Consider the following 20,318-nt stretch of genomic DNA (forward strand, 5'->3'; position numbering starts at 1 on the left):
AAAATGACCATGTATAGTAAGGCGTTTTTATTTTGTTAAAAAAAAACGACCATGTATAGTAAGGCATTTTTTTTTTAACTAAAAAAAAAAAAACGACCATGTATAGTAAGGCGTTTTTATTTTGTTATAAAAACGACCATGTATAGTAAGGCATTTTTTTTTTAACTAAAAAAAAAAAAACGACCATGTATAGTAAGGCGTTTTTTTCCCCTAAAAAAAACGACCATGTATAGTAAGGCGTTTTTATTTTGTTATAAAAGCGACCATGTATAGTAAGGCGTTTTTATTTTGTTAAAAAAACGACCATGTATAGTAAGGCGTTTTTATTTTGTTAAAAAAAACGACCATGTATAGTAAGGCGTTTTTTTTCCCCTAAAAAAACGACCATGTATAGTAAGGCGTTTTTTTTTCCCCCTAAAAAAAAACGACCATGTATAGTAAGGCGTTTTTTTCCCCTAAAAAAACGACCATGTATAGTAAGGCGTTTTTATTTTGTTAAAAAAACGACCATGTATAGTAAGGCGTTTTTTTCCCCCTAAAAAAACGACCATGTATAGTAAGGCGTTTTTTTTCCCCCCTAAAAAAACGACCATGTATAGTAAGGCGTTTTTATTTTGTTAAAAAAAACGACCATGTATAGTAAGGCGTTTTTTTTCCCCTAAAAAAACGACCATGTATAGTAAGGCGTTTTTTTTTCCCCCTAAAAAAAAACGACCATGTATAGTAAGGCGTTTTTTTTCCCCTAAAAAAACGACCATGTATAGTAAGGCGTTTTTATTTTGTTAAAAAAACGACCATGTATAGTAAGGCGTTTTTTTCCCCCTAAAAAAACGACCATGTATAGTAAGGCGTTTTTTTTCCCCCCTAAAAAAACGACCATGTATAGTAAGGCGTTTTTATTTTGTTAAAAAAAACGACCATGTATAGTAAGGCGTTTTTTTCCCCCTAAAAAAACGACCATGTATAGTAAGGCGTTTTTTTTTCCCCCTAAAAAAAAACGACCATGTATAGTAAGGCGTTTTTTTCCCCTAAAAAAACGACCATGTATAGTAAGGCGTTTTTTTCCCCTAAAAAAACGACCATGTATAGTAAGGCGTTTTTAATTTGTTAAAAATAACGACCATGTATAGTAAGGCGTTTTTTTTTTGTTAAAAATAACGACCATGTATAGTAAGGCGTTTTTTTTCCCCTAAAAAAACGACCATGTATAGTAAGGCGTTTTTTTTCCCCTAAAAAAACGACCATGTATAGTAAGGCTTTTTTTTTTTAAACTCCAAAAAAAAACGACCATTTATAGTAAGGCTTTTTTTTTTTTTTACTCAAAAAAAAAAAAACGACAATGTATAGTAAGGCTTTTTTTTTTTTTTAACACCAAAAAAAAAAAACGACCATGTATAGTAAGGCGTTTTTATTTTGTTAAAAAAAAACGACCATGTATAGTAAGGCGTTTTTATTTTGTTAAAAAAACGACCATGTATAGTAAGGCGTTTTTATTTTGTTAAAAAAACGACCATGTATAGTAAGGCATTTTTTTTCCCCTAAAAAAACGACCATGTATAGTAAAGCGTTTTTATTTTGTTAAAAAAACGACCATGTATAGTAAGGCGTTTTTTTCCCCCTAAAAAAACGACCATGTATAGTAAGGCATTTTTTTTCCCCTAAAAAAACGACCATGTATAGTAAGGCATTTTTTTTCCCCTAAAAAAACGACCATGTATAGTAAAGCGTTTTTATTTTGTGAAAAAAAACAACCATGTATAGTAAGGCGTTTTTATTTTGTGAAAAAAAAACGACCATGTATAGTAAGGCATTTTTTTCCCCTAAAAAAACGACCATGTATAGTAAGGCTTTTTTTTTTTTAACTCCAAAAAAAAACGACCATGTATAGTAAGGCGTTTTTATTTTGTGAAAAAAAAACGACCATGTATAGGAAGGCGTTTTTATTTTGTTAAAAAAAACGACCATGTATAGGAAGGCGTTTTTATTTTGTTAAAAAAAACGACCATGTATAGTAAGGCGTTTTTTTCCCCCTAAAAAAACGACCATGTATAGTAAGGCGTTTTTTTCCCCTAAAAAAACGACCATGTATAGTAAGGCGTTTTTATTTTGTTAAAAAAACTACCATGTATAGTAAGGCATTTTTTTCCCCCTAAAAAAACGACCATGTATAGTAAGGCGTTTTTAGGCGTTTTTATTTTGTTAAAAAAACGACCATGTATAGTAAGGCGTTTTTTTCCCCCTAAAAAAAACGCCCATGTATAGTAAGGCGTTTTTTTTCCCCTAAAAAAACGACCATGTATAGTAAGGCGTTTTTTTCCCCTAAAAAAACGACCATGTATAGTAAGGCGTTTTTAATTTGTTAAAAATAACGACCATGTATAGTAAGGCGTTTTTTTTTTGTTAAAAATAACGACCATGTATAGTAAGGCGTTTTTTTTCCCCTAAAAAAACGACCATGTATAGTAAGGCGTTTTTTTTCCCCTAAAAAAACGACCATGTATAGTAAGGCTTTTTTTTTTTAAACTCCAAAAAAAAACGACCATTTATAGTAAGGCTTTTTTATTTTTTTTACTCAAAAAAAAAAAAACGACAATGTATAGTAAGGCTTTTTTTTTTTTTAACACCAAAAAAAAAAAACGACCATGTATAGTAAGGCGTTTTTATTTTGTTAAAAAAAAACGACCATGTATAGTAAGGCGTTTTTATTTTGTTAAAAAAACGACCATGTATAGTAAGGCGTTTTTATTTTGTTAAAAAAACGACCATGTATAGTAAGGCATTTTTTTTCCCCTAAAAAAACGACCATGTATAGTAAGGCATTTTTTTTCCCCTAAAAAAACGACCATGTATAGTAAGGCGTTTTTATTTTGTGAAAAAAAACAACCATGTATAGTAAGGCGTTTTTATTTTGTGAAAAAAAACAACCATGTATAGTAAGGCGTTTTTATTTTGTGAAAAAAAAACGACCATGTATAGTAAGGCATTTTTTTCCCCTAAAAAAACGACCATGTATAGTAAGGCTTTTTTTTTTTTAACTCCAAAAAAAAACGACCATGTATAGTAAGGCGTTTTTATTTTGTGAAAAAAAAACGACCATGTATAGGAAGGCGTTTTTATTTTGTTAAAAAAAACGACCATGTATAGGAAGGCGTTTTTATTTTGTTAAAAAAAACGACCATGTATAGTAAGGCGTTTTTTTCCCCCTAAAAAAACAACCATGTAAAGTAAGGCGTTTTTTTCCCCTAAAAAAAACGACCATGTATAGTAAGGCGTTTTTATATTGTTATAAAAACGACCATGTATAGTAAGGTGTTTTTATTTTGTTAAAAAAATGACCATGTATAGTAAGGCATTTTTTTCTCCTAAAAAAAACGACCATGTATAGTAAGGCGTTTTTTCCCCCTAAAAAAACGACCATCTATAGTAAGGCTTTTTTTTTTTTTAACTCAAAAAAAAAAAAAACGACCATGTATAGTAAGGCGTTTTTATTTTGTTAAAAAAAACGACCATGTATAGTAAGGCTTTTTTTTTTAACTCAAAAAAAAAAAAAACGACAATGTATAGTAAGGCTTTTTTTTTTTTTTTACACCAAAAAAAAAAACCGACCATGTATAGTAAGGCTTTTTTTTTTTTACTAAAAAAAAAACAAACAAAAAAACGACACGACTCTTTTTTCCTTTGAAAGCAGACAAAATGACTTCTTAACTTTTTTTTCCCCCTTCAAGTGTTCTGTGTTCACCTCATGCACTTTTTCTGATCTTGGTTTTGTACAAATAAAAAAATATTTCATCGACCAGATGTGGTGTGGTTTGTGTTGACTTTTCCCAACGTATGTTATTGCAATGACAACTCATCAGCAAGTTCTGGAGAAGCCTGACAACGATCAGCACCTGCTTGACATGGATAACAGGCTGCATAGTGTGTCCCGAGGACCAGCGTTGAAAAACACTGGGTTCGAAAGTTGTGAGGGTGAAAAAAAAAAAAAAAAAATTCTCCACATCGAAATGAGTGGCTTGGGTGCAGTACCACATGTCCACAAGCAGATGACGCACTCCCTGGAAGTGTGACGTTTTAGGTTAGTATATCTTGGTTTCGGCTCGTTTGTCATTGTTCAATAATGTGATAAAACAATAAGCGTGTCGTTATAAGACGCGCATCATTCGAGCTGCCAAGGAAATATAGTTCAAAACAAAACAAAAACAAAAAACAAGATGAATCGTTGAGACTCCGTTTGGGTGGTCAATCAAAGTCGTGGTGAAAGTTTAGAGGAAAACGGCGAAGCAACTGAGGTACGATGTAATACTGCCCTCCTGTGGATGACTGGAGCAACTACACTCAGGGTGGGAATAGGTTTGATTTGTTCGTGAGCTGTTAAGAGATAAAACACACGTTGGATTCATACTTGAGTAGATTAAATAGCTGACTGCCAGGATGTGGATGCGGGATTTAAAAGTAATACCCATTAAAAAAAAATAACAAAAGAAAGACTTACCTGGTGGTGTTAACGGCTGGTGGGGGTTGAGGGTGCACCTAAACGATCAAGCGCAAATTACAAGATACTCATCACCTTCATTAATTTTCGCTCGGAGCACCAGGAATGGTGGCCTAAAGGAATAAGACAATGACTCCCATACTGGGGGTACCGCGTTCGATCCTTGGTGACGGCAGTCGTTTTCAATAACTTGAGAAAGAATTCCTTAAAAGTTGGAAGGTTCTGGAATCGAACCAGCGTCTACCGCAACCGAAACCTTTGTCGCAGACCACTGGGCCAAACTGCCGGTGAAAGAATTTGAATCTTCTCGCATTTATTGCGATCATATGCACTCACGTGGAAGTCCTATAAATACATAAAATTCAACGCCGAAAACCTTCAACCGTGATGGCCGAATGGTATAAAACTTTGCCTTTGGTTCAAGTGACTCGAGTTCGATCCCCGCTTGCGCACCCTCGACCTAACAAACATAACGACGAAGTTGAAAGGTTGCAGAAAACGAGGATCGAACACGCGAACAAGTAAACCGAAGGCAATGTCGTATACCACTCGACCACGTCGGCTTTGAGGACAACCTGATTTTCGGTTCTATTCATAGCATCAATGGTTGTATTGTTTGCAACATTTGACACTCTATGGGATAAATACGACCTAGAGGACGGAGTGTGACAAGCAAGCTTGGCCTAATGGCTAACGACACGGTCTCCGGTTCCACTGAGCCAGGTTCGATCCCCCGGTCAAGCAACACTAGATTTTATGTCCAAAAGCAGTTGAAAGACTTTTTTTTTTGTTCTCTTGGTTAAATAAAGCTTTTTTTTAAAAAAAGAAAAAAAATCACGTGATGACGTTACCGAAAACCTATTTAAGCTGTGACTAATTGAACGAGCAATCTTTCTTTTCTTCACCAGCCTGACATCACGTCGACATCCTCCGCCTGCTGTCCTCCACTCATCTCGACGAGATCACCAAAAGGTTTGTTTAAAGATTCGTCTTACACTCGTACTTGTAACTTTCAACATGTTCACCTTTTTCTAGCATGCAAACCTCTTGCTGGCATGCTAGCTAAAATGTTTGCTCGATCAATTCACGTCAACCGCGTGCTCGAATGAAACAAACGCATTATTTTACACGTTTGGCGATAAATGTTAGCGGTCAGTAAAGTACCTATTTGCTTTTTAACTGATTTTTTCCCCCTTTCCAGGGTCTGGAGAAAGAGCACCGTTTGACAGAAGGTAGGTTACCAGCGTGTGTACATTGAACAACTTCAATGAGAATTAACTCTTAACGTTATTTAAATTTGTACACAGGCTTGCATGGACTCCCCTTTGAAATTAAGTTCCTTAATTCCGCTATCTTTTTTTTTTTTTTTTTTTTTTTTTTTGGCCATGGCGTTGTGAGCTTTTTTTTTTTTTTTTTTGGCTAAATGTGTTTTCATGTTTCGAATCTATGTTAACGTCACCGCGTCTTCAGCCATTGACACGACGTCCAACTCAGCCCTGTTTTCGTCACTGGTGAGACACAAACACTCAAACACGTTAAAATGTAATAGGTTTTAATTTTTCAGGCACACCGTGAAGACGAGGACATGTCAGGTGACTTGCACGGACCATTTCTGAAATGCTACTTTTTTTTTCCTTCTTCTTCTTCTGTGCAGGTAAAAACAGCATGTTGACTTCAACCAGAGCTGCCCGAGGAACAAGAATTGTGTCATCACTGGGTTTGTGCATGCTGCAAAACAAAATGGCTGACGTGAACATTTGATAAACTTTTCTTTTTTCTCTTTTTGTAGTTCCCCCAACGTTGCACCGAACAGCGCTTTCTCGTGGGACCCTCTAAGGTACATTTACCAAAATAGATGAGTTGACTTTTGTGCTGACACGTTAACGTTGGGTTTCTTCTGCTTATGTCCACTAGGTGGTGCCAAAGCATCTCTGCTGGGCCGTGGAGAACCACGTCTTGTCTTGTCTTGAATTGGCCATCATGGAGAAACCGCTTGGCCACAAAGATCCTGCACCTGTCGGGGAGAAAAGACAAACATATCTTCATTGCTGCTGCTGAATTTTATTTATTTATTTTTGACCCATTGTTAATAAAATGAAGTAGAAGCTGGACTGGTTTGAGTACGCTCTGTCATGCATGTCACTTGAATGTTTTCTTGCTGGTCAACTTCCTGTAATGCAGCCGAGTCATCACTGACAATCCCAGAATCAACCTCGCAGGTCCTCGTCTGCACTGGTGGGTTTCATCTTGTGTCAAATTTGCTGCATTTCTGAAAAAAAAAAAAAACCTTAACACTACCCACCACCATTCTTTTTGTAGACTCCACTTGACCAGGCAGTGACTGTCGTCCACCACGTTTGTTGGTGCTGCATTGATCATCAGCTTGACGCAATTGACGGTAAGCTTTGAAGTTTAACTCGGCGAGCTTCTCCATCTCTTCCAATTAGGGCTGAACAATGTTTAAATTAAATTTTTTTAAATTGCGATTTTGATTTTTGCAATTCTTGATTTAGCTTTTTAGTCACAATGTAACATTTGTAACATTTCCAAACGTGACTGAAACTGACATACCATCAAAATATTAATCTATTAGTCAAACAATGCAAGAACACGAGGTTGCGTAAGAGGTAATCCTTTAAGAATGGTTCAAGTCAAGGCAAAACCTACAGTACTACTTAGCGCCATGTTTAAATATGCTTATTCTGTGTAACCAAAAAATGTTTTTTACGTTTTGCACTAATATACATGTTCCTTGAAAATGCATGTAAATAAATATCTTCCCCATACTCCCGTATTTTTGCGTTACACTTAACTGCTTCAAACAGCTTTATCGTTAAATTCATATCTTGGTATTAAATCGTTTGGCCTTTTTACTGTAATTAGTGTAAAAATCACGAATATTTCTGATTGGATTAATTGTGAAAAGGTAATTTTTATTTGTTAGTGTCAGAAAAACATTCAAAGAGATCCAAGAGGTATTTTTAAAATAATTCTACAGATATTAAATGGCATTTCTTGTTACAAATTTAAGACACTTAAAATAATGATCAATTAAATAATTTGAATTAAGGTTTAAGTTTAGAAATTTACATTTATGAATATACAATTTCAATAACATGCTGATTAATTTACTTTGGACAAGTTTTAATTTAGACAAATTTTAATTTTGTTTTATTTTTTTGACTAAAATTAAAGTTTTTGTTGTATTTTCGTCATCCGATTTTTATTAGTTTTAATCCAATTGTAGTCAACTAAATTGACAGTCAATTTTTCTTCAACATACATTTCAACTTTTATACAAAAAATTATAACCCCTATTTGTAACTACAGCGTCTTTAATTATTTAAATGAAACATGTTGAACTGAAAATAACTTAACCTAAATTTAAAAAAAGTGCAGAATTGCTTGAGATGAATTTTACAGTTGCACAATGGATGTAAACATGTTTTAAACATTAAAGTGCAGTGAACACTAAACAGTTTGAGTGGTTCTTGTCGCCAACTTTCGTTTGTCATTGAAATTGGTACACAATTTTAGTCATCGTTGGTCTCGATAAAAAAATGCTTCCATTTTTAGTTTTCGTTTAACTTTTCGTTGCCAAAATTCTCACTGCTTTGGACCTCGAACCGGACGTCAGCCGTTGGCGTGTTCTGCTCTGTCCAACTGTAAAGGCTAATGTATCCGCCATCTTATTTTCAGTCTAGACTGCGTATTAATTGTAGTAAAAAATGTTCCGTTCGTTAGCTTTCTGCATTAACGTGATTCTAACCAGACTTCTGTGAAGTCTACTGTACGCCCAAGCACTTATTTTGGCTCATTCCCGACACTGCATTTCACATTAGCATTCTTAGCGACTCCCGTTTTTGCCTTTGTGAAAGTGCTACTTTTTAGTCGGGTAGTTTTTGTCACCACGAAACTTGTTACTGCAACCACATGCGAACTTATTAAATCTTATTAAATAAACTTATTAAATCTATCTGTTCTGCCGTGGAGCAAGTTGGCTCAGCAACGTGCGTTCTCAATCACAAACTGTTTTGTCAACTTGTCAAGCTGCCACGAAACAAAAGTAAAAGTACGTCCGGGTGAACTCTGCGACGGCTTTTATTTAAAAAAAAAAGAAAAAAAAAGATCCCTTTAAATAAAACCGCCGCTTTAACAATATCAAAACCGGACTGAGATTGCAATTTCAGGCTCAAAATATAACATGTTTACATCCATTGTGCAGCTGTAAGATTAATCTCAAGTAATTACGCTTTTTTTTTTTTTTTAAATTTAAGTGAAGTTATTTTCAGTTCAACATGTTCCATTTAAACAGTTGACGCCGTATTAAATGTCTTGCTTGTTAAAGGGATAGTTTGGCTTTTTTGACATGAATCTTTCATCCTCACCTCCAGTGTGCACGACCATCACTGACAGCGTTCTATGACTCGAGTTCTGGTCCGGTGTTGGACGAGAGGAAAACAGTCCAGCAACTTTGCTTGATTCACGGAAATAAAAGCATTTTTCTTCTAAAAACAATTTGTGTTCAAGAGTGATACATTTGCATCATTAAACTCTTTTTCTGAAAAAGGTCAGGCGCCATTACCGCCAGGCACTACTTTTCTGTTCGTTCGTATCACTGCGCGGCGCCCCGCATGCAGCTGATAGACGCGCACTAATCTACAAGTTGTCTTTTTGACGGCGGAAGGAGCGACTATCAACTGTCTGCAGGGCGCCGTGCAGTGATACGAACGAACAGAAAAGTAGTGCCTGGCGCTAACGGCGTCTGACATTTTTCAGAAAAGGAATTTAATGATGCAAATGTATCACACTTTTAAACACAAATTGTTTTGAGAAGAAAAACGCTTTTATTTCTGTGACACCAGCCAGCTTGCTGGACTATTTTCCTCTCGTCCAACAGGACCAGAACTCGTGTCACAGAACGCTGTCAATGCTGATCGCACACACTGGAGGTGAGGATGAAATTGAGATTCATGTCAAAAAAGCCAAACTATCCCTTTAACATTTTTTTTTATAATAAATTTTATAACTTAATTATTTTTCCTGTACAATTAACAGCTTTAAAAGGGCATTTTGGCACTTGCTGTCAACTGAAAATGACATCACGTGTTGAGGGCTCAGGTAACAACTGGTAAACATTAGGTAACCATGATTGGTTGTTACCTGAGCCCTCAACACGTGTGATGTCATTTTCAGTCGACGGCAAGTGCCAAAATGTCCTTTAAGCTGTTAATTGTACATGCAAAATAATGAAGTTATCAAATTAAACAAAAATAACTCTTTACTGCTAAAAATTGGAAAATGTGTAAAGTATCCCTTTCAACTAGTTACAAATGGGAGTTATAATTTTCTGTATAAAAGTTGAAATGTATGCTAAAGGAAAATAGACTCAACGGTCAATTTAATAGACTAAAATAAAATGATTAAATTACAACTAAAACGTTCATTTTAGTCAGACTAAAGTTTCTTGTTGAAATTAAGACTGGTCCAAAGTAAATTAATATCAGCGTGTTATTGAAAATTTTATATCCATAAATGTAAATTTCTAAACTTAAACATTTATTCAAGTTATTTGACTGAAATTGATAATTAAGTCTCTTAAATTTGTAACGAATGACATTTGATATCCATGCAAAATGATTTAATAAAACTAAATACCTGAAATGTTCTGCCGCAGGTGCGGAGGAACATGGCGGGCTTCCTGGTGATGCAGCCGTGTGAGGGATGAGGCCCAAAATCCCCCAAGTTGTCAGATCCACTTCTGTGCCGGTTGGTGGCTTTCATCACATCTCAAATGTTTGCTGCACAACAAGTTGACTCGCTGTCGTTTTGTCTTAGGTCTGCGTGATCCGCTCCAGCTGGCTCACTTCACCTGGTGACAAGCAGACAGCAATCAAGTCATCTGACTTTTTTTTTTTTCCCTTAATTTTTCAGTTTGTTTTATTTTTAAGGTTTTTTTTTTTTTATTTTTTTTTTTATTTAGTTTATTTTTTTTTTAAACTTTTTTAATGTATTTTTTTTGTTTTATTTTTCTGCATTTTCAACATGTATTCTTTAAAAAAAATAAAATAAAAAAGTTGACAAATTGCATCTTTTCTGAACTCTTCTTGTGATGTTACATTAAACCAAATACTTTATAAAAGCTCTTCGTCAAATGAAGGGGTGTGGCCATGTTGCTTGGGAGGCGGGGCTATGCAAATTACTGAACAGGAAGCAATCTGATTGGTAGGTTCTGGAATAAGTAGCAGAATCCGATTGGTTGGCCCCAAAAGTGGGCAGGGTTTATGCAAATTAAGGCGTCTGATCATTTGCATAAGTGGGTGCGGCTATGCAAATGAGGCGATATTTGTGAGTTATTGCTGAAAAGTGGGCGTGGTTATGCAAATTAATTTGCATACAGCCTGCTGATTGGTTGCTTCTGAGAGGGCGTGGTCAGTTATGCAAATTAATTATGATTTTCCCTGAAGTAGGTGGAGCTATGTCCAGCCATTTGCATGTTGAACTTTAATTGTCGCAAGAAAGCATTTTTCAAGCCTTGAATGGACTGCAAGTCGATTGTTCAGGTTGTTCTCGAAGATGTTTTGGCCTCCGGTGCGAGCAGGCTTCCTCGACGCGTGCTGAAAATGACGCCATCTGGCCATGAGGACGAGCCGAAGAAGTCTTCAAGCACCACCGAAACGATCCACTTGCAATTCATTCAAGGCCCTGAGAATAAAACCACCTGAACGCAACGACGCCGACAAAACCGTCACGATTTGAAAACTCAGTGCAGTTGGAAATGAAACACGGAGACACTCTTTTTCAGTTGAAAAAATATATTTGACTTTAGAAAAGCAGCTTTTTTGGACACAGAAATAACATTGGACTCAATTTACCAACAGTGGTTGACAGGATGGACATGGAAGCAGTAGCGCACGACAGACACCATGTTGTGTGTGTAATGTCACAGGAGCACAAGCGACGACGTCGCCATCTCTCCGTGGGCCAAAACACAACAAACACGCTAACAGACAACATCATTCAATGCTTCTGAACATGTGCCAAAGATTTTTTTTTTCATACTATTATTTACACAATTGGGCAAAAATAACATCAATTGATTAATTTCAAAACATTTTCAATCAACAATCATTTCATAAAGCACATGTTCACACGCATCAAATGATGTTCTGCTGTTAAAGCGCACTGAGAAATGGCTTAGTGACATCACACAACATTCGCCTTCAAATAGCGCACACACCTGTCCTTGAGCAGCGTGCTGTCAATGTGGCACATCCACAACGTCCTCAAGTCTCCAGTCGGTGGGCTGCGTGTGCGTCCAAGACCTCCTCCATCATGTCAGGAAACAAAAACAAAGAAAAAAGGAGTCGGTCATGCTCGTTCACATCAAATCGCTCACAACAGCTAAGTCCAATGCGAACTAGCTCAACCAAAAAAAACCTGACATTAATGATGCCAAATTGCCATTAAAATACCTCCGTTAAAAATCATTAGCAAACGTTAGCATGTGGAATCATCAGTAAAAGCACAACAATTTTTTAACATTTTCTTCTAAAATTATTTCTATGTGCATTTAAAGTAGCCAAACATCGCTTAATACTATGTTGAAGTCGACAGACCACACGGAACAACATGCAGAGCTTCTACTTGTCCACTCACGACATTTGTTGACATGATCTATCTGTCAATCGACGATGTCCACATAAGCCAAGAAATAAGACAAAGTGTACCTAATAGTTGGACACTTGATTAGGTACACTTGAGGGCTACCAATTGACACCTCGTGACTTGTATACACGAGTCAAGACAACAACTAGGGTGTACCGAAGAACTTGGCCATTTTGGAAAGTCATCATTTACATGAACGCAACCAAAAAAACAACAGGCCGAATCATCTCTCTATAGACCAGTGGTGTCCAAACTACGGCCCGGGGGCCATTTGCGGCCCGCCGTCCATTTATTAGTGGCCCGCGACGTTTGCTAAAAATGGCATTTGACTCAGTTCAAATAAAATTAGAGCTGTCAAACGATTACATTTTTTAATCAAATTAATCACTTGCTTAAAAAAAGCTTTTTTTCCCTCCAACATTTTTGCCCGCTGCATACGCTCATCCTACTTTTTCTAATCAATTAATTATTTGCATAATTTAAAATGGGGAAAAAATGACCTATGGCATATGTAAACATTTATTAAATTACTTGAATGCATGTAGTTGTGTTTATTGCTCAAACTCCACAGCTACCTTAAATGTAACCGTCCACTATCGGCTAAAAAGGATCATCTGCGGTCAAAATTAATAGTGTGATTAATCTGTGGTAATACAATGATTAATGCGATAATTTTTTGTGATTAATTAATTAGTTAACGCTTTAACTTTGACAGCACTAAATAAAATACAAACAAAAATGTTTAGAGATGGTCAAAGTAAGAAGGGAAGGTGTCGAAAAACACAGGTGCTATTAAAGGTTATATTATTGAACTAAAACTAACGAAAAAACAAAAAAATTCAAAAAACAATTTCGTTAACGAATTAAAATAAAAATGAAGATGCTTTTTAAAAAAAGAAAACTAACTGAAGCCACATTTTATGTTTACAAAACTAACTAAAATAAAACTAACTATAATTATAGCCAAAATGTCCATCATTTTAGTCTTTGGTAATTAATTTAACGCATGAGCCTTTGGGGATGATTTTAAATGTGATTTTTAGTCGATTTATTTTGATATAAACCGGAATAATGATGTCACGCCCATGGTGTTTTTTTTTTTTTAATGTAACGCACGAGTAATACACATTAAAAAAAAAAGAACTAACTAAACTAAAACTCAGCATTTATTAAAGACTAAAAACTAATACAAAAACTAACAGAACCACCCTGAAAACTAATTAAAGCTAACTACATTTAAAAAAAGCAAAACTCAAAATAAAAACTAAAATGAAAAATTATACTTAATAACCCTACTGCCATATTACAAATAAATTGGTTTATATATTGTAGCATTTTTCGAAATACGCAAAAGCACAAATAAATAATTTGTAAAATTTTTAGGACTAAACACAATTTCTCTTCATAACATTATGTGGCCCTCAAATGAAATGTTTGGACACCCCTGCTATAGGACAAAGACAATTCAGCTACTACACAACACTGCCACACGCAGAACCACACAACAAGTACATCATTCAAAGCTCCTGAACATGTGCTTTTATTTAAGTTTTTTTTTTTTGTACAAATAGTATTTATTTTAAAAAAGGAGGCAACATAATGTCAAACTAATATATTTTTGGTAAAATATTTTTATTTTTTTAATTTTGTTTGTAAGTTGTTTATATTTTCTAAATAATTATTTTTGAAAATGGCAAAATTGAAAATGGAAAAATGGCCTATGGCATATGTAAACATTTATTAAATGCTTTACTTTAATGCATGTAGTTATGTTTATTGCTCAAACTCCAACAGCTACCTTTAACGTAACCATCCGCTGTTGGCTAAAAAGGATCATCTGTGGTAATAAAAAGATTAATGCAATAATTTTTTTGTGATTAATGAATTAGTTAACACTTTAACTTTGACAGCACTAATAAGTAGGCAACATAATATCAAACTAATAGATTTTTTTTAAATACATTTGAAAAAATACATTTTTATTTAGTTTGTAAGTTGTTTATATTTTTTCATTTGAGCCACACAAATGTCATTTTTAAAAAAGCACATGTTCAGAAGCATTGAATGTTGTTCTGGTGTGTGTCTAAGTACATCAAGCGGAAGTCAAAGTGCACTGAAAAATGGCTAAGTGGCATCAGACACGCCCCCTCAAGCACACAGCATGGCAAACTGTGTAAAAAAAGTACACTTACCTGTCAAAAAGCAGTTTCCCAATTGCACGGTTGTAGCGCAGACCCATCCATGTCCCAAACGGCCTCGATCCGGTCACCAAAACAGAAATGGAAGCAGTGAGTAGTGCTCATTTGCATATCGTAGGTGCTAATTTGCATAAAACACTTTATTTTCATACAATTGAAAATCACTTAAATTTTCAAGTCACTACTTCATAAACATCATATTAATGAAGTTTTGACGACTGGCTGGCTGTCGATGATTTTTCATAAAATGCAAGTGATACATGCAGTCGGCAAGCACTTCAGTGCCTTCCAAATTAAGCCACTCCCCCACCCGCTCGCTCCGCTCTGCTGACTCCACCCTTTTACGCCCATCACCCGCACAAGACCGACCCACGCCGCTTCTGCCCCGCCCTCTACAACTGATGCACGTCATAACGCGATCAGTGACACCTGCACGATCTGTGACGCGCATGCGCAGAAGATCGGCAATCTCGCTCACTACGGCAACCACATCGGTCAAAGCACGTTCACACACGCAAAATGAAACATTGCGAAAAGTACAGGACAGGTGCACGTTTCTTTTTGTTTATATTTTAAATTATAATCAAAACGTTTTTATACCCAAGCACGTCTTGTACGAATAGATCGATTTTTACACTACTGTGTTGGAGCCATTTTACAGTGTTTCTTTGTTTTGCCCCCAGGATCAGATGAAGCTCACGGTAATGAGCGTCAGGTGTGCGTGAGCCTTGGCGGCACATTTATTTTATTTTTTTTACCGTTGTCGGTATGCTAAAAGGGTCGTGTTTGCCTTTGGAAAATGATTGCTTGCACTTTAATGGAATTAAATTGTTTTTGACCACACAACCGAAACATGGGTTTGTTTGTTTTGTTTTAGGTAACGACACGCGTCCGAAGAGTACTCACCGGTTCACACCCACAACAAATTTAGCGTCTTATCGAAACATACTCTGGATACTGTAATTATAATTTATGTGAGAGTGGCTACGAATTAAATTTATTGTCTTTAGACACCCACACGCACCACAGAATTACTGTAAAGTATAACAATGATTAAAAGTTACTTAGTTTTGTTAAATGCATCAGTAATCGACATTTGTTTCTAATTTTATCATGTTTTTACGAACGCATATAAATGTATTTGTTTTTGTGTTGTTGCCGTAGTTAACGATCCAAGATGGCCGATCTTCTGCGCATGCGCGTCACAGATCGCGCAGGGGTCACAGATCGCGCTTGACAATGCTGCATTCGAGAGTGGGTGGGGGGCGCCGAAGCAAAATTGCGAGAAGGCAAGTTTGCTGGAGGTCAAAATGAGTTTTGAGGACAAAAATAAATAAATCCACCATTTTGCTTGTTTACATTTGCCGCCAACGCTTTCAGGTCGGAATTGGGAAATTCGAATGCAGCATCAACTAAATGCATCAGCTTTTGCTTTAATCCTGCTGGCTATTTTTTGTATTTATGATTATTATTTCACATCTCGTTTTTGACAAGTAGAGTAATAAATACATTTTACATTGAACAATAGTATTGTATCTCGTTAGATTGTGGAAACCACTGATCTGAATATATGACTGAATAGACGATAGGCCATACACGCCCGTGTAAACAGTTGAAGCCACAAGGCGGCCATCTTGCTCCTCCCATTTCGCGAGCAGACTACTGTATAAACTACGGTATACGTACAAATGGGCCATATACAGGAGCGTTTGTCGCGGAGCGGTCACTATTTTTTTAACAAGTTAACAAATAAACAAGTGGACGGTATGTGCTGTTTTGAAGACCCCCTTTTGTTTTATCGCTCAGTTCCTTGGACCCCAATATTTTATTTGGCAGAGGCATCTTTTCTTGAATTACAACAATATTTCTTTAATTAAAAAATACAATAAAAAGTTTTCTTCTGTAAACATCATTAAGCATATAATTTATACATGTTTAAGGCAAGTTGTAAAATGGCTGAAGTCCACTTGTTAACTTTAACACATTTAAAATAGCATAAATCATGCTGTTTCTACTAAGTACTGTCTAAAATGTTCTCCAATTTCGATAGTTTAAATGCCGAGAAGCGTTTCTTGGGAGGAGCAATATGGCGGCCTCAAAAGTCTTGACCTATCGGCTATCCAGAAGCATAAACAGATCAGTGGTGTAAACGAACGTAAATGTTTTTATCTAATCGAAGTCAACTGAAGACGCGCTAGACATGAGACGATGGTTTCGTTTAAACAAAAATATACATTTAGAGGACCATGCAGTGAAAATGTGGAAAAGGTTAGCATGAGTTACCTTTTCACAAGCGTCGCCACTTTTCTTCAGCGGACGTCCAGATAGACGGGCAGCAGCCGACGTGGAGACAATATTCCTTTATTGTGGACCCCTCTGTACATGTAAATAACAATCCAAAATTACCGACTAACGTAAATTCGACTATATGTTCCAGGTCAGTGGTGTTCACGAAGCAAGCAAAATGGCAAGTCAAACGAGTCTTCATTGTATTTCCGGTCGGTGTTCAACTTCCGGGTCGCAGCTAAATCGAGCGCTAAATAATATTAAATGCTGTAAGCGAGTTTTTTTTAAATTAAAAAAAAACAAACGCCAATTTATAGTAAGGCAATTTTTTTTGTTAATTAAAAAAAAACAAAAAAACGGCCATTTATAGGAAGGCGTGTTTTTTTTTTTTTTTTTTTAAATGACCTTGTATAGTAAGGCAATTTTTTTTAATTAAAAAAAAAAAAGGCCATGTATAGGAAGTCACTTTTTTAAACGATTATGTATAGCAAGGCATTTTTTTTTAATTAAAAAAACCCGCCCATTTATAGTAAGTCAATTTTTTTGTTAATAAAATAAAACAAAAAAACGGCCATGTATAGTAAGGCGGGGTTTTTTTTTGTTTGTTTTTTTAACGACCATGTATGGTAAGGCAATTTTTTTTGTTAATAAAAAAATAAATAAAAAAATGGCCATGTATAGTAAGGCTTTTTTTTTTTTTTTTAAACGACCATGTATAGTAAGCAATTTTTTTTTTGTTAATAAAAAAAACAACAACAAAATACGGCCATGTATAGTGAGGCTTTTTTTTTTTTCAACGGCCATGTATAGGAAGCATTATTTTTTTTTTTTTATAAAAAACTACCAATTTTTTTTTTTTTTTTTTAAACGACCATAGTAAGGCATTTTTTTATTTGATTAAAAAAAACGACCATGTATAGTAAGGCGTTTTTTATTTGATTTAAAAAAAAACGACCACGTATAGTAAGGCGTTTTTTATTTTGTAAAAAAAAAACGACCATGTATAGTAAGGCGTTTTTTATTTTGTTAAAAAAACGACCATGTATAGTAAGGTGTTTTTTTTCCCCTAAAAAAACGACCATGTATAGTAAGGCGTTTTTATTTTGTTAAAAAAACGACCATGTATAGTAAGGCGTTTTTTTTCCCCCTAAAAAAAACGACCATGTATAGTAAGGCGTTTTTATTTTGTTAAAAAAACGACCATGTATAGTAAGGCGTTTTTATTTTGTTAAAAAAACGACCATGTATCGTCAGGCGTTTTTATTTTGTTAAAAAAACGACCATGTATAGTAAGGCGTTTTTTTTGCCCTAAAAAAACGACCCTGTATAGTAAGCCGTTTTTATTTTGTTAAAAAACGACCCTGTATAGTAAGCCGTTTTTATTTTGTTAAAAAACGACCATGTATAGTAAGGCGTTTTTTTTTCCCCTAAAAAAACGACCATGTATAGTAAGGCGTTTTTATTTTGTTAAAAAAACGACCATGTATAGTAAGGCGTTTTTATTTTGTTAAAAAAAACGACCATGTATAGTAAGGCGTTTTTTTCCCCCTAAAAAACGACCATGTATAGTAAGGCGTTTTTATTTTGTTAAAAAAACGACCATGTATAGTAAGGCATTTTTATTTTGTTAAAAAAACGACCATGTATCGTCAGGCATTTTTATTTTGTTAAAAAAACGACCATGTATAGTAAGGCGTTTTTTTTCCCCCTAAAAAAAACGACCATGTATAGTAAGGCATTTTTATTTTGTTAAAAAAACGACCATGTATCGTCAGGCGTTTTTATTTTGTTAAAAAAACGACCATGTATAGTAAGGCGTTTTTTTTTGCCCTAAAAAAACGACCCTGTATAGTAAGCCGTTTTTATTTTGTTAAAAAACGACCATGTATAGTAAGGCGTTTTTTTTCCCCCTAAAAAAAACGACCATGTATAGTAAGGCGTTTTTTTTTCCCCTAAAAAAAACGACCATGTATAGTAAGGCGTTTTTATTTTGTTAAAAAAAACGACCATGTATAGTAAGGCGTTTTTTTTTCCCCTAAAAAAAACGACCATGTATAGTAAGGCGTTATTTTGTTAAAAAAAACGACCATGTATAGTAAGGCGTTTTTTTCCCCCCTAAAAAAACGACCATGTATAGTAAGGCGTTTTTATTTTGTTAAAAAAAACGACCATGTATAGTAAGGCGTTTTTTTTCCCCTAAAAAAACGACCATGTATAGTAAGGCGTTTTTATTTTGTTAAAAAAAACGACCATGTATAGTAAGGCGTTTTTTTTCCCCCTAAAAAAACCGACCATGTATAGTAAGGCATTTTTATTTTGTTAAAAAAACGACCATGTATAGTAAGGCGTTTTTTTTGCCCTAAAAAAACGACCCTCTATAGTAAGCCGTTTTTATTTTGTTAAAAAACGACCATGTATAGTAAGGCGTTTTTTTCCCCCCTAAAAAAAACGACCATGTATAGTAAGGCGTTTTTTTTTCCCCTAAAAAAAATGACCATGTATAGTAAGGCGTTTTTTTTTTCCCCTAAAAAAAACGACCATGTATAGTAAGGCGTTTTTTTTTCCCCTAAAAAAAAACAACCATGTATAGTAAGGCGTTTTTATTTTGTTAAAAAAACGACCATGTATAGTAAGGCGTTTTTTTTGCCCTAAAAAAACGACCCTGTATAGTAAGCCGTTTTTATTTTGTTAAAAAACGACCCTGTATAGCAGGGGTGTCAAACTCATGTTAGCTCAGGGGCCGCATGGAGGAAAATATATTACCAATTGGGCCGCATCGGTAAAATAACGGTATATAACTTAAAAACGATTGCCGTCAATTATACGCAGATTTTTGCTATTTGTGTGCCTGCCCTAAATTACAGAGCTCAGCTGTAATCATATTGTTCCAAAAAATAATAGAAATGCAAATGGAACGCGACAACACTTGAGTTCTGGATGTGTTAAATAGACCTGTTTTGCATATATTGTTCCCAGAATGCATTGCGTGGCGCAGTTAATGACGTTATAAGGATGCTAATCCTTATATATCTATTTGTGTTACCAGTAATTGAATTTGTGTCGTATTTAAAACGTTTGTCGGTCTATGATTAAAATAAATAAATAAATAAAAAACGTAACTAAGTTGTGTGTAAAATAATGACATCCAGGACGATTCTCCTGTACAAGTTGCATTGCTCATCTGAGGACTGCTTGTGAAATTAGAAATTTTATATATTTTGATTGTGGCCGGCAGGCTCATTAATTAGTCTGACAGTACCGTTTTTTTGTTGTTGTTTTTTTTAACTTTATAAAATCCTCTCGTGGGCCGGATTAAACACCTTTGCGGGCCTGATCCGGCCCGCGGGCCTTATGTTTGACACCCCTGCTGTATAGTAAGCCGTTTTTATTTTGTTAAAAAACGACCATGTATAGTAAGGCGTTTTTTTTTCCCCTAAAAAAACGACCATGTATAGGAAGGCGTTTTTATTTTGTTAAAAAAACGACCATGTATAGTAAGGCGTTTTTATTTTGTTAAAAAAAACGACCATGTATAGTAAGGCGTTTTTTTCCCCCTAAAAAACGACCATGTATAGTAAGGCGTTTTTATTTTGTTAAAAAAACGACCATGTATAGTAAGGCATTTTTATTTTGTTAAAAAAACGACCATGTATCGTCAGGCGTTTTTATTTTGT

General features: G+C 35.1%; 2 long non-coding RNA genes across 3 annotated transcripts; one reads left to right on the forward strand and one right to left on the reverse strand.

Moving 5' to 3' along the window:
• Positions 1 to 5,311: 5,311 nt before the first annotated feature.
• On the forward strand, positions 5,312 to 6,601 carry LOC144010468 (uncharacterized). Its single transcript, XR_013281228.1, has 6 exons — positions 5,312 to 5,464; positions 5,694 to 5,724; positions 5,963 to 6,003; positions 6,147 to 6,209; positions 6,282 to 6,329; positions 6,407 to 6,601. It is a non-coding gene; the product is annotated as an uncharacterized LOC144010468 (long non-coding RNA).
• LOC144010467 (uncharacterized) lies at positions 6,028 to 16,849 on the reverse strand. 2 transcript variants are annotated; one of them, XR_013281227.1, is made up of 7 exons: positions 16,642 to 16,849; positions 14,353 to 14,415; positions 11,733 to 11,820; positions 10,151 to 10,364; positions 6,605 to 6,761; positions 6,340 to 6,506; positions 6,028 to 6,220 (listed from the first exon to the last, which is right to left on the reverse strand). It is a non-coding gene; the product is annotated as an uncharacterized LOC144010467 (long non-coding RNA). The 2 variants fall into 2 exon arrangements; XR_013281226.1 differs by lacking the exon at positions 16,642 to 16,849 and having other exon boundaries at positions 14,353 to 14,770.
• Between the last annotated feature and the right edge of the window lie 3,469 nt (positions 16,850 to 20,318).

Source organism: Festucalex cinctus, chromosome 21 (assembly GCF_051991245.1).
Source record: "Festucalex cinctus isolate MCC-2025b chromosome 21, RoL_Fcin_1.0, whole genome shotgun sequence".
NCBI classification, from domain to species: Eukaryota; Metazoa; Chordata; class Actinopteri; order Syngnathiformes; family Syngnathidae; genus Festucalex; species Festucalex cinctus.